The 11,176-nt window shown below is 36.4% G+C and overlaps 1 long non-coding RNA gene across 1 annotated transcript; it reads left to right on the forward strand.

The window, feature by feature from the left end:
* The first annotated feature begins 6,475 nt into the window (after positions 1–6,475).
* Positions 6,476–8,880, forward strand: LOC138371515 (uncharacterized). The gene is made up of 3 exons (XR_011230524.1): positions 6,476–6,598; positions 7,925–8,006; positions 8,820–8,880. It is a non-coding gene; the product is annotated as an uncharacterized lncRNA (long non-coding RNA).
* Positions 8,881–11,176: the final 2,296 nt, after the last annotated feature.

Here is an 11,176-nt window from a genome sequence, read left to right on the forward strand (position 1 = left end):
ATGGTACCATTTTCTGTGAACATGACACCACTGACCGCCAATTAAGTGCTCACATCAACAGAGTTGATGTATAAATGGTCAACGCTCAACAGAGTTAGTATAAATGGGGTTAAGTCAGAGTTGGAAAATGTTGTAGGTTGAGTACCTCAAAGCTCTGTCCTGGGACCTCTGTTGTTTATAATACTCAAATCAAATCAAATGTTTATTTAGGTAAGGTACATACATACAAGAGATTTTACAAAGAGTAATGAGTTTATAGATAGGGCTAGTACATACAATGCCTAAAGCCACTATTACGCAAAGCGTTTCGGGCATGAAAAAATAAAATGACTAAAGCTTAATACTAATTGAGCATAAAGAATAAAAAGAGTTGAGAACAAATAAAAAAAGAGATAAAAAGGGGGAACATGGCTGAAAGCAGCACAAATACAATTCGGTCGACAAACAGCGTCATTTTTAAAAAAAAAAAACAGACAGTGCTAAATACTGTATATATAAATGATTTAAATTCAGGTTTGAGTAACAACATTTTCAAATTTGCCGATGATATAAAAATCGGTTGGGAAATAACACAGAAGAAGACTCACTATCTCTTCAAGTTGATCTAAATAGAGTTTTGAAATGGGCAAAAGATTGACAGATGCAGTTCAATGCTGATAAATGTAATGTTTTGAGGTTAGGTAATGATATGATAGAGTTACAAGATACGAGATAGATGGTGTTGTGATTGCGAAGTCTGGTATTTCGAAAGGGAACTTGGAGTTATGATTAGTAAGAATTTAAAACCAAAAGATCAATGCATGAATGTTCATAATAAGGCAAATAGTACACTAGGATTTATTAATCAATCTCCCAATCTGAACATCTTTATCATTGCCGTCTTCTTATATGTGCTGTCAATCTGCTGTATGGTGTCTATTAATCTTGTTTAAATTACCAATCAAGCTGTCAATGTAATCAATCAGAGCTTTAATATACCAATGTGCTTTAATATACTTACTAATCTCTCTCATCTCATTTTTTTCTGGCAATGTATTTGTTATCATTTTATTAATTCTGATAGAATTTACCTACTTAAAATTATCTGTTAGATTAAGGACCTGCCCGAAACGCTGCGCGTACTAGTGGCTTTACAAGAGTGCAATTACTGTACTATGCTATGTATTCTCACAAACCCAATGTACCTTCTTGTATATAAATAAATAAATAAATAAAAATAAATAATCGATGGGTTAATAACAAGACACCTGGTTTTGTTCTTTAGCTATATCTTGCTCTTTAAAGCTATTCATTCCCGTGCCTTCTCTTGGGTGGCTTAATTCTTATCAATCAATCAATTTGTTGCTCTGGTCAGGCCCCATTTTGATTATGCAGTTCAGTTTTGGTCGCCGTACTATAGAATTTATATAAATTCACTTAACCGTATCCAGCATAGAATGACAAAGTTAATTCCTCAATTGCATTCACTGAAACAGCGAAGAATTAGGTGTAACATGATAGAGGTTTACAAGTTGATGAATGGACATAACAAATGGGATATTAAAAGTATCAGCACCAGACGAAATAATGGGTATAAATTGCATAAGTTTAGATTTAGGAAAGACCTAGGAAAATACTGGTTCGGTACCGAAACTTCGTCGTCCCTTCGCCTTCTAGTGTGTGGTCTGGTCATACAGTTTCTAAATTAAGCAATAGGCAGAATCAGATTGTAGAATATATAGTTTAGTAGTAGAGTAGTTTACCACATCACATTGTTTGGATGTGTGATAATTGTATGATAGACAGTATGTTAAGTGTGCTTTTTGTACTGTGATTTGTGTATTTGTACCCTATAATATATATATAATATAATATATTTATGTCACAAGTGATACAAAGAGGTGTCACAAGTGACATTACAAGAGGCTCACGACAGTCACTATACAAGGCACTTTACATCTATAGTGAGTCACACAGTATAATGTTAGTGGTATGTGCGCGCGGCGTTTTTGTCACTTAAGCGTCAAAACAAAAATGTGTATACTCTTTTTACTCTCCTGACCTCAGTTCTCGAGCTACGTATTTCATTTTGGTACCAACGTGTTTGCAATAAAATTCTCTAGAAGAACATCAGTAAAAAAAGTCACGAAAGGTATAGGGATACCAGCAGCAAATAAATAACTACGTAGATGACTCGCCATGAGCACCCAACAGCAACAAAATGTTTTTACTCTTGGGATTGTTATCACCTCCACACTTGTCCTACAGCGTTAATTTTGGTATCAATGAACTCGCAATGAAATTCCCAACACGGTGATATGAGTATAAACGTAGAATAATGGTCGCGGCCCACCCGCAAGAGTGTTGGAAGTGGCGGCACGAACCTGATGTGGCACGTTTGGCCAAGTCATCTGCCACCTCGTTGAGCACTATTCCAACATGAGATGGAATCCACATGAATTTCACACTATAACCTTTCAGCTGTATCTCAGTTATTCTTTTCTTACAGTCCTCAACTATAGACATGAAGACTGGGTTTCGACTGTTTAAGGACTCCAGTGCTCCTCGGCTATCGACAAATACAAAAACATTTTTGTCGTCATGGCGTACTTCCTCCAAACACGCCAGAATGGCCTGCAGTTCAGCTTGTGTGGATAATATATAATTACTAAGCCGAAGTTCAATTATCCTGTCCACAGTCCCAAACTCCGTATATTCCCTTATTAGCACACCACACCCTGCCCTGCCATCCTCAGCCACCGACCCGTCGCAATATACATGTAAACTGTTGCCTCTTGGTAACCGAGATATCATGCTTCCATACAAACACCGTAATTGTCCCGGTTCATGATGATTCTTTTTCACCTTGAGGGGTACAATTTCGACGTCTATTTTCTGTACTTTCCAAGGAGCAGACATATTACACTGTCGAGAGGGTTTACAGCAGTCAAGTACGTCATATTCCTTGAGGTCATGAGCTAATCCCCTCATGTAGCGTGTCTCCCTCAGTTTCCTCGAAGTGTGTACGTCACTCAAGTAGGTCTGAACCCTCTGAAACAGCTTATCCCCTCCTTTTCTCCGCATGAAACGAATAGACACTCTAGTGTTAATGTCACAGACTCTATCACACACACTCTGTAAATTTAATTCCATTCTCATTATTTCAATCATTGCATTTCTTTGACATCCAAGAATAATCCTCATAGCCTCGTTCTGTATCAGCTCTATTTTTTTAATTCTGCCTTGGCCTGTGTAAGGCAAAACGGGTGCTGCGTAGTCTATCAGGGACCGAACAGTACTTATGTATAACATCCACAAGATAGGTACCCCAACACCTTTACCAGAAAAAGCCAGTGCTTTCAGAGGATGCAGACGGGCTTTACATAAGGTGCTGATATGATTTATTTCAGCATTTTTACTCTCACATGTGTATCCAACATACATGCCCAGATACTTGTACTTCTGAACACGGCTCAGTTCCACACCATTTAGAGTAAGTGTTATATTTCTTTGTTTCCTATACTCGTATTTGGTTTTATCTGCATTTATAACTAAGCCTAACTTGTGACAGGTTATACCAAGTATGTTAAGAGCAGTTTGAATTTTGTTCCCAGAAGTGCCTTGTATAAGAATGTCATCAGCATATATGATCGTCGTGACCCCTGGAGGATACATCTCTGATGCTAATCTGTTCATTAATACATTGAATAAGGTGGGACTTAATACTCCCCCTTCTGCGGTACCTAACTGAAACCTCCGTTCCTCAGACATGTATCCTTGGTAATACACCTGACCTTTTCTGCCTTGTAGATAATCCCTTATCCTTATCCCTGTTATTCCCAGATTGGCTAATTCGTATAAGATTACTTCCCCATTGGCTTTATCAAATGCTCCTTGTAGATCAACAAAAACTCTACAATTGTCATCCACATTAGACAAACACTTAAAGAGACAATCCGCATTACTTTTGCCTTTCATAAAACCAAAGAGATTACTGGACATGTTATCACCTACAAGGTAGAGTAGCCTATTTAACAAAATCCTTTCCATCATTTTACAAAAGCATACATTATGTTTGTTTTATGTTTTCTTTGTTTACATTATTGTTTATTTTATGTTTTCTTTGTTTACATTATGTTTGTTAACATTATGTTTGTAAATCAACTATGTATGTACTTTCCTGAATAAAACTGACTTTACTGTATACTATGTGGTTCTTTTTTATCCCTCTCGTTTGTGAGAAAAAAATGACTAATACGTTCGGCCAATGACTTTGACTTCGATTTGACTTTAAGTTCGTTCATGTCATCGTATTTTCCATAATATATAAAGGTTATGACAATGCAATTATATTATTGTGTGCAAATAAGTTTGAAATTTCATGTACCCTAAAAATAGTAAAATAAAGAATAAGAATAATTAAATAATTGTTGTAGTAAATTGTCACACGTTCATCATACGCAAACGAACACACAGTTTGAAGCGTCAGTACAAGATCCCCGCCATTTTAAAACACGGCTTCGAATGTAAGTAATGTTTTTCTCGTACTAACACTGTGTTATACAATAGATTAGGTCTTGAATTCACAAATTTAGTTGTTACATCTGACAGAGTATGTTAGACGGTGTAATGCTGGTCCATGTTGACGTATTTGTGGGCTTGGTTGGTTTAAATGTGAAGGCACCCCAATATGGGCACCCCACAACTGCTGCATATTCTAGCTTTGGACTAACAAAAGTGGTGAACAATTCCTTTAGTATTTCGCCATCCATGTATTTAAAAGCAATTCTGAAGTTGGAATGCATGGCATAGCCTCCTCACACAATGTTCTTTATGTGGTCCTCAGGTGATACTTTTCTATTTAGAACTACCCCTAGATCTCTTTCTTTATCAGAATTCCTTAAAGATTTCTCACATGGTGGTGGTTGTTATATGTAATGGTGGAGGTTGTAATGTGTGTGTGGTGGTAGTTGTAGTGTGTGGTGGGCTTCTTATATGTGCTATCAATCTGCTGTGTGGTGCCTATTATTTTTGTTTAAATTACCAGTTGATGCCGGCACGGCAGTCGATGCCAACACGGCAGTCGGTGCCGGCACGGCAGTCGCTGCCGGCACGGCCGTCGATGCCGGCACGGCCGTCGATGCCGGCACGGCAGTCGATGCCGGCACGGCAGTCGATGCCGGCACGGCAGTCGATGCCGGCACGGCAGTCGATGCCGGCACGGCAGTCGATGCCGGCACAGTATGTGCTGTCTGTGAATTCCTCAACCTTTATATCAGGCAGTTTATATATTAGAATAATAATTAGATTTATTTTTCTTCCTTAATTCCAAGAACCTCTACCACCACATTGAGTTTAGTAGCTCTGTGCACGCCAGGTGCTGTTTAATATACAGACCTACTCCTCCATTTGACCTAGTTTCTCTATCACATCTATATAAATTGTAGTTGGGAATCCAGATTTTACTATCCATGTAATCTTTTTATTTCTTTTTATATATCTAATTGATTTTTTTAACAGTTAAACAGAAAATAGTTTAATGGTATTTATTTATTAAATTTATATTAGTATTTATTTATTTTCGTATTTATTTATTATTTATATTATCAATTGAACTACAGTAGTTAGTTTTTATCATCCGAATGCACCAATATGTCTTCATTCTTCCCAGATGAAGGAACTAGGTAATGTTCATCAGCTGAATGCACCATCTGAAGCTTTTCCACACTTGATATTGATTCCACACTTAAATACCATTGCAAGTATTTCACAGCACACCAGGCTAAAAACAAACTCCAAAATAGCACCTGTCTATCAGTTTACAATCAAAATATCCTCAAAAAAGCAAGAGTAACGCCAGTCCATAAAGGAGCCAATCCGGCGGACATAAACAATTATAGACCAATATCAAATCTACCCATTCTATCAAAAATATTTGAAAAAATTATTGTAATTATTGACTGTAATTACCATATTATGTATCCTCACATTCCCAATGTACCTTCTTGTATATGCATAAATAAATAAATAAATAAATAAATAAATTAAATAAATATAACGCACTTCTCGGCCTACTATGCCGGACTGGACTTGTGATCCTGTGGTCCTAGATTCGATCACAGGCACTGGCGAGAAACAATGGGCAGAATTTCTTTCACCCTATGTCCCTGTTACCTAGCAGTAAAATAGGTACCTGGGTGTGAGTCACTTATTACAGGATGCTTCCTGGGGGTGGAGGCCTGGTCGAGGACCAGGCCACAGGCACACTAAAAAAAAAAAAATTATGAATTATTATTCAATAACTGTTAGAGTGCCACAGGGCAGCATCTTGGGACCTCTCCTATTTCTTATATACATCAATGATCTGCCTATTGTCTCTAACATTTGTTTCAAACTGCAGGTACTGCAGGCAACTACAACAACACTACTGAACCGGTACAAACTGCAGGTACTGCAGGCAACTACAACAACACTACTGAACCGGTACAAATTGCAGGTACTGCAGGCAACTACTACAACACTACTGAACCGGTACAAACTGCAGGTACTGCAGGCAACTACTACAACACTACTGAACCGGATCATTCACGTAGTAACAAAGGAAAAAATCTACAGAAAGGTAATGTGAAAAAATAACATGCCGCATTTTTTTTTTCTATGGTACTATACTTTGCTCAGTTGTTAATTTTATATGAAGTTCTCACAAATTCATTAATAATAGGTGTTTTTACATTGAACTTTATTACCATCCATATCTCTAATTTTAAAAAATGTGATATGAACCGCCAAATTCTATTATTTGTGGCTACGCCTATGGTGTCCCATCCCAGCACTGTCATATAATGCTTTGAAACTACTGATGGTTTTGGCCTCCATCACCCTCTCACCTAACTTGTTCCAACCGTGTCTACCACGCTGCTTGCGAAAGTTAATTTTCTAATATTTCTGTGGCATCTTTGTTTGGTTACCTTTTACAATATCTTCTTTTTATTATACCATCTAGTTTTGGCATTTTATGCCTCTAACCTGGAAGCCACTTATTGGCATGTCTATACCTTTTCCAGTTTGTTGATGTGATTCTTTAGATATGGGCACCATACAACCGCTGCATATTCCAGCTGTGGTCTAACAAAAGTTTTAAACAATTTCTTTAGTATTTGACCTATGTATTTAAAAGCAATTCATAAATGTAAGCAAGTGTAACATTTGTCTCCAGGTGTTCTTCACATTTAGCTTTAATTATTTTTTCCAATATTTTCACTTACACTTGTAATACAGGGTTCGAAGTTCCCTATAGTGTCCTTTATTGAAATAGAGTTTAACAACCATTTCAATGTCCCTATTTTCTTTTAGATTATATCTCAACATATAATTAATGTCCAACAGGACATGATTACTCTTTCCAAAGGGAGGATGGTATTAAATATCAAATATCTCTTCTCCTTTTTTTGTGAATATTTGATCTAGTACTGATGGAATAATTTATATAATAATCACTAGAAATTATTTAGATAAGAATTTGAATTTATGCATGTCTTTGTTTTGGCATGCCTCTATTTCCACATGTTACATTTCTGCATGTCTCCAATTCTGGAAGTGTTCACTTTTGCATGTGCCTGACAAGGATGTTATATGCACCAGCTTTAATTATTACTCACTCTTGTAACAACCCCCACACCAGCTTTTCTCAGCAGACAGTTTCCCACAAATTGTATATAATGCATGACTTATTTTTAGAATTTTAATACTTATTGCATCTGTCAATACATTATTAACAATAATATAGGTAATATGGTAGTCTAATGTAGAAATTTGACACTTTAACAGAATGTACGAGTATAAGCGTAATGTAATAATTCAATAATTACTATTTGTAGTTTTATGTATTTAAAACTATTTGGTAAATATTTTCTATACAATGCTAATACGCTTCCACCCCTGACAGAATCTGTGGTGCAAGCCTTACCTTGTTGAGCGCAATAAGAAAATTGTCTTCAAAACCTGGAATATTTGCAATGTAATATTAAGTAAGTAAATTTTATAATTTTTGTATTATATATGTATGTGTATATACTGTATATGGATATATGTGTATATATTTGCATATCAAGTATTGCTGATATGTTGAAGCATGTACTGTATTGGTGGAAACAGATACACGGTTAAGATTGCCAATTTACTGTAGTCTAGTCTAATTCAATCATTTTTAGTAATCTTTGAGAACATTTATGGTTGAAGTTGCCGGTGCCAGTGGACCACTTTGTGCTTTAGGCCTGGTGGAGCTTGGTCCACCAGGCTGTTGTTTGGAGTGGCCCGCAGATCCACATACAGTCTGCATATGATATACAGTCTGTTGATCAATTGAACTACAGTAGTTAGTTTTTATCATCCGAATGCACCAATATGTCTTCATTCTTCCCAGATGAAGGAACTAGGTAATGTTCATCATCTGAATGCACCATCTGAAGCTTTTCCGCACTCATGATACACGAGAGGTTTAAAAAACTTTTAAAACTTTTAAAACTTTTTGACCTATGTATTTAAAAGCAATTCAAAAGTTAAAAAGTGTAGCATAGGCCCCTCGCAGAATGTTCTTAATATGATCCTCAGGGTATAGTTTTCTATCTAAAACCACCCCTAGATCTCTTTCTTGATCAGAATTCTTTATAGATCTATAGATCTTTATAGATATAGTAGATTCGTTACACTGGACCTTCCAGATCGAATACCATGCTGACAGTCTGATATATCATTCAGTACGTCTGCATCTAAAATTGAGCAATACCGGATTTATTATTTGGTTTTATAAATTTTATACTTATAATCTTAACTTATTTCAGAGACCACGAGTAATCTGGGCTTCGAACTCAACAGAAAAGCCTTCCGTAGACCTGCTTCTTTGCTACATAATAGACCAAATTTAGTAAGTATTGATTTATTATGTGTTTGTTTATTTATTTATTTTTTCTTTATATACAAGAAGTTACATTGGGGGAGAGTACAGTGACTTGAAGTTATACATTCTTGTAAAGCAACTAGCACTCATAGTGTTTCGGGCAGATCTAAGTATAGACCAAGAAACTTACCATCTTTTTTATTTCTGATGTTAACATTGTGTAACTGTAGATGAATTGCATTTGTTGATTTGCTCCCAAGTAAGATGTTGTAGGTCCTTTCTATGTTTAGTGTGAGTTTGTTGGTTGACATTAATAAGTGGATTTTTTTTTAATTTATTGTTTACATCATTATTTAATATGAGTGATTTGGAGTCTGAGTAGATGAGGTTAGTATCATCATTATCTCATATCTCAGTGATTTTGTTGTAATGGTCAAGTAGCTGTACTGTACAAGTAGAGGACATGAGAGATAGCTGTAAGAGGTATTTCAATATCTTCCTGCTCTAAATCCATGTTGGCCTGGATTGTGGAGGTCATTGGTCTCTATAAAACTAGTAACCTGACTCCTGATCACTCTCAAATAATTTTATTATGTGGGATGTTAGTGCAACTGGTCTATAATTCTTTGCCAATGCTTTACTACCTCCCTTGTGTAGAGGAGCTATGTCTGCTGCTTTAAGAGCCTCTGGTATCTCCCCCGTGTCCAAGCTCTTCCTCCACACTATACTGAGTGCCTGTGCTACTGGCACTTTGCATTTATTTATAAATATTGAATTCCATGAGTCTGGACCTGGGGCTGAATGCATGGGCACATTGTCAATTTCTCTTTCAAAATCTGTCACACTCGTGTTGATATCAGTTATATTTACAGGGGTTTGGATATCACCCATAAAGAAGTTGTCCGGATCCTCCACTTTCATGCTTTGTATCGGAGTGCTAATCATGTCCTCATACTGCTTTTTTAGGATTTCACTAATTTCTTTGTCATCCTCAGTATATGAACCTTCACTAGTACGAATAGGTCCAATACAATCCAGTGGTTTTTGCTTTTCCTTGTGTAGGATTTTTATTACCTAGAACATTTTCCCAGTGAATGTTTGTAAGTTCCCTGTTTTTTTCTCCCAGTCTATCCTTTTATTATTAAAATTGAATATATTGAATAGCCCTTCTCGCTTGTTGTTTCTCTTGGGCCTACTACCGTTATTGATGTTAGTTTGCACTTCAATGAGCTTGTGGTCCAAGTACGTAGTATCTGAGACAGTAATGTCTCTGATTAGCTCATCATTGTTCGTGAATATGAGGTCAAGTGTGTTCTCGTTCCTAGTCCGTTTTGTTATCTGCTGATTGAACGAGAATTTGTCACAGAATCTCAGTAGTTCTCTGACCTGTGATTGGTTATTTCCATTTCCATTTTGGGTGTGTTGTTTTGGTAGTGATTCGTTCAGTTCTGGTAGTAGTGCGGTTGTTGTGTGGTGTAGTACTTGTGTGCTTGTTAATGACTTGTATTCCAGTCTTGTGGGTATCTCCTTTCCCCTACGGGCAAACTGCTTTGTTCTTACCTAGCATTTTGCTTTATTTGGGTATGAATGTTTGTGTGCCGTATATTTTGCAAAATTTGCCATATATCTCATTATTTACTCCTCTGCCTAGCAACAAGTCTGTCTAATTATACTCATTAACTGTTTTTCAAAGTTCCCCATAGTGTCCTTTATTGATATCGAGTTCATAAACCGTTTCAATGTCCTTATTTTCTTCTAGATTATATCTTAAAGTATATTTAAATGTTATTGTTATTATTGTTATTAAATGTTATTGTGACATTGCATTGCAATTGAGCTATGTTGTTTACCATACCGTTCATTTCGTGAGTATAAGTATAGATGCCACACTTGTGACAGGTAAAACCATGCCTTTTTTGAAAAACAGCACCGTCTGTTGCACGTAAGAGCAACCCACACTATATTATGTTGCGATATTATTTCAATATTTCCGATTGCATTGATAATTTGAATTTTCATAGATTTCAATTTATTTTCATTTCGATTTAATAATTTTGTGTGACATTGCATTGAAATTGAGCTGTGTTGTTTACCATACTGTTCATTTCATGAGTATAGTTTATTTTTTTATTTTTTTCATTTCATTTTCTTAGCTGTTCTTATTTTTCAGTGATGGGAATATCAGATCATTTGATGTTATAGAATGCATCGGATGAGGTAGTTTGGAATGGTGAGGAGGACGAGAGGGGGGGATGGTGGGGAAGACGAGGGGACAGAGAAGAGGGTAATGGTGGGGAGGAC

The sequence above is a fragment of the Procambarus clarkii genome, chromosome 36, assembly GCF_040958095.1.
Source record: "Procambarus clarkii isolate CNS0578487 chromosome 36, FALCON_Pclarkii_2.0, whole genome shotgun sequence".
Lineage (NCBI taxonomy): Eukaryota > Metazoa > Arthropoda > Malacostraca > Decapoda > Cambaridae > Procambarus > Procambarus clarkii.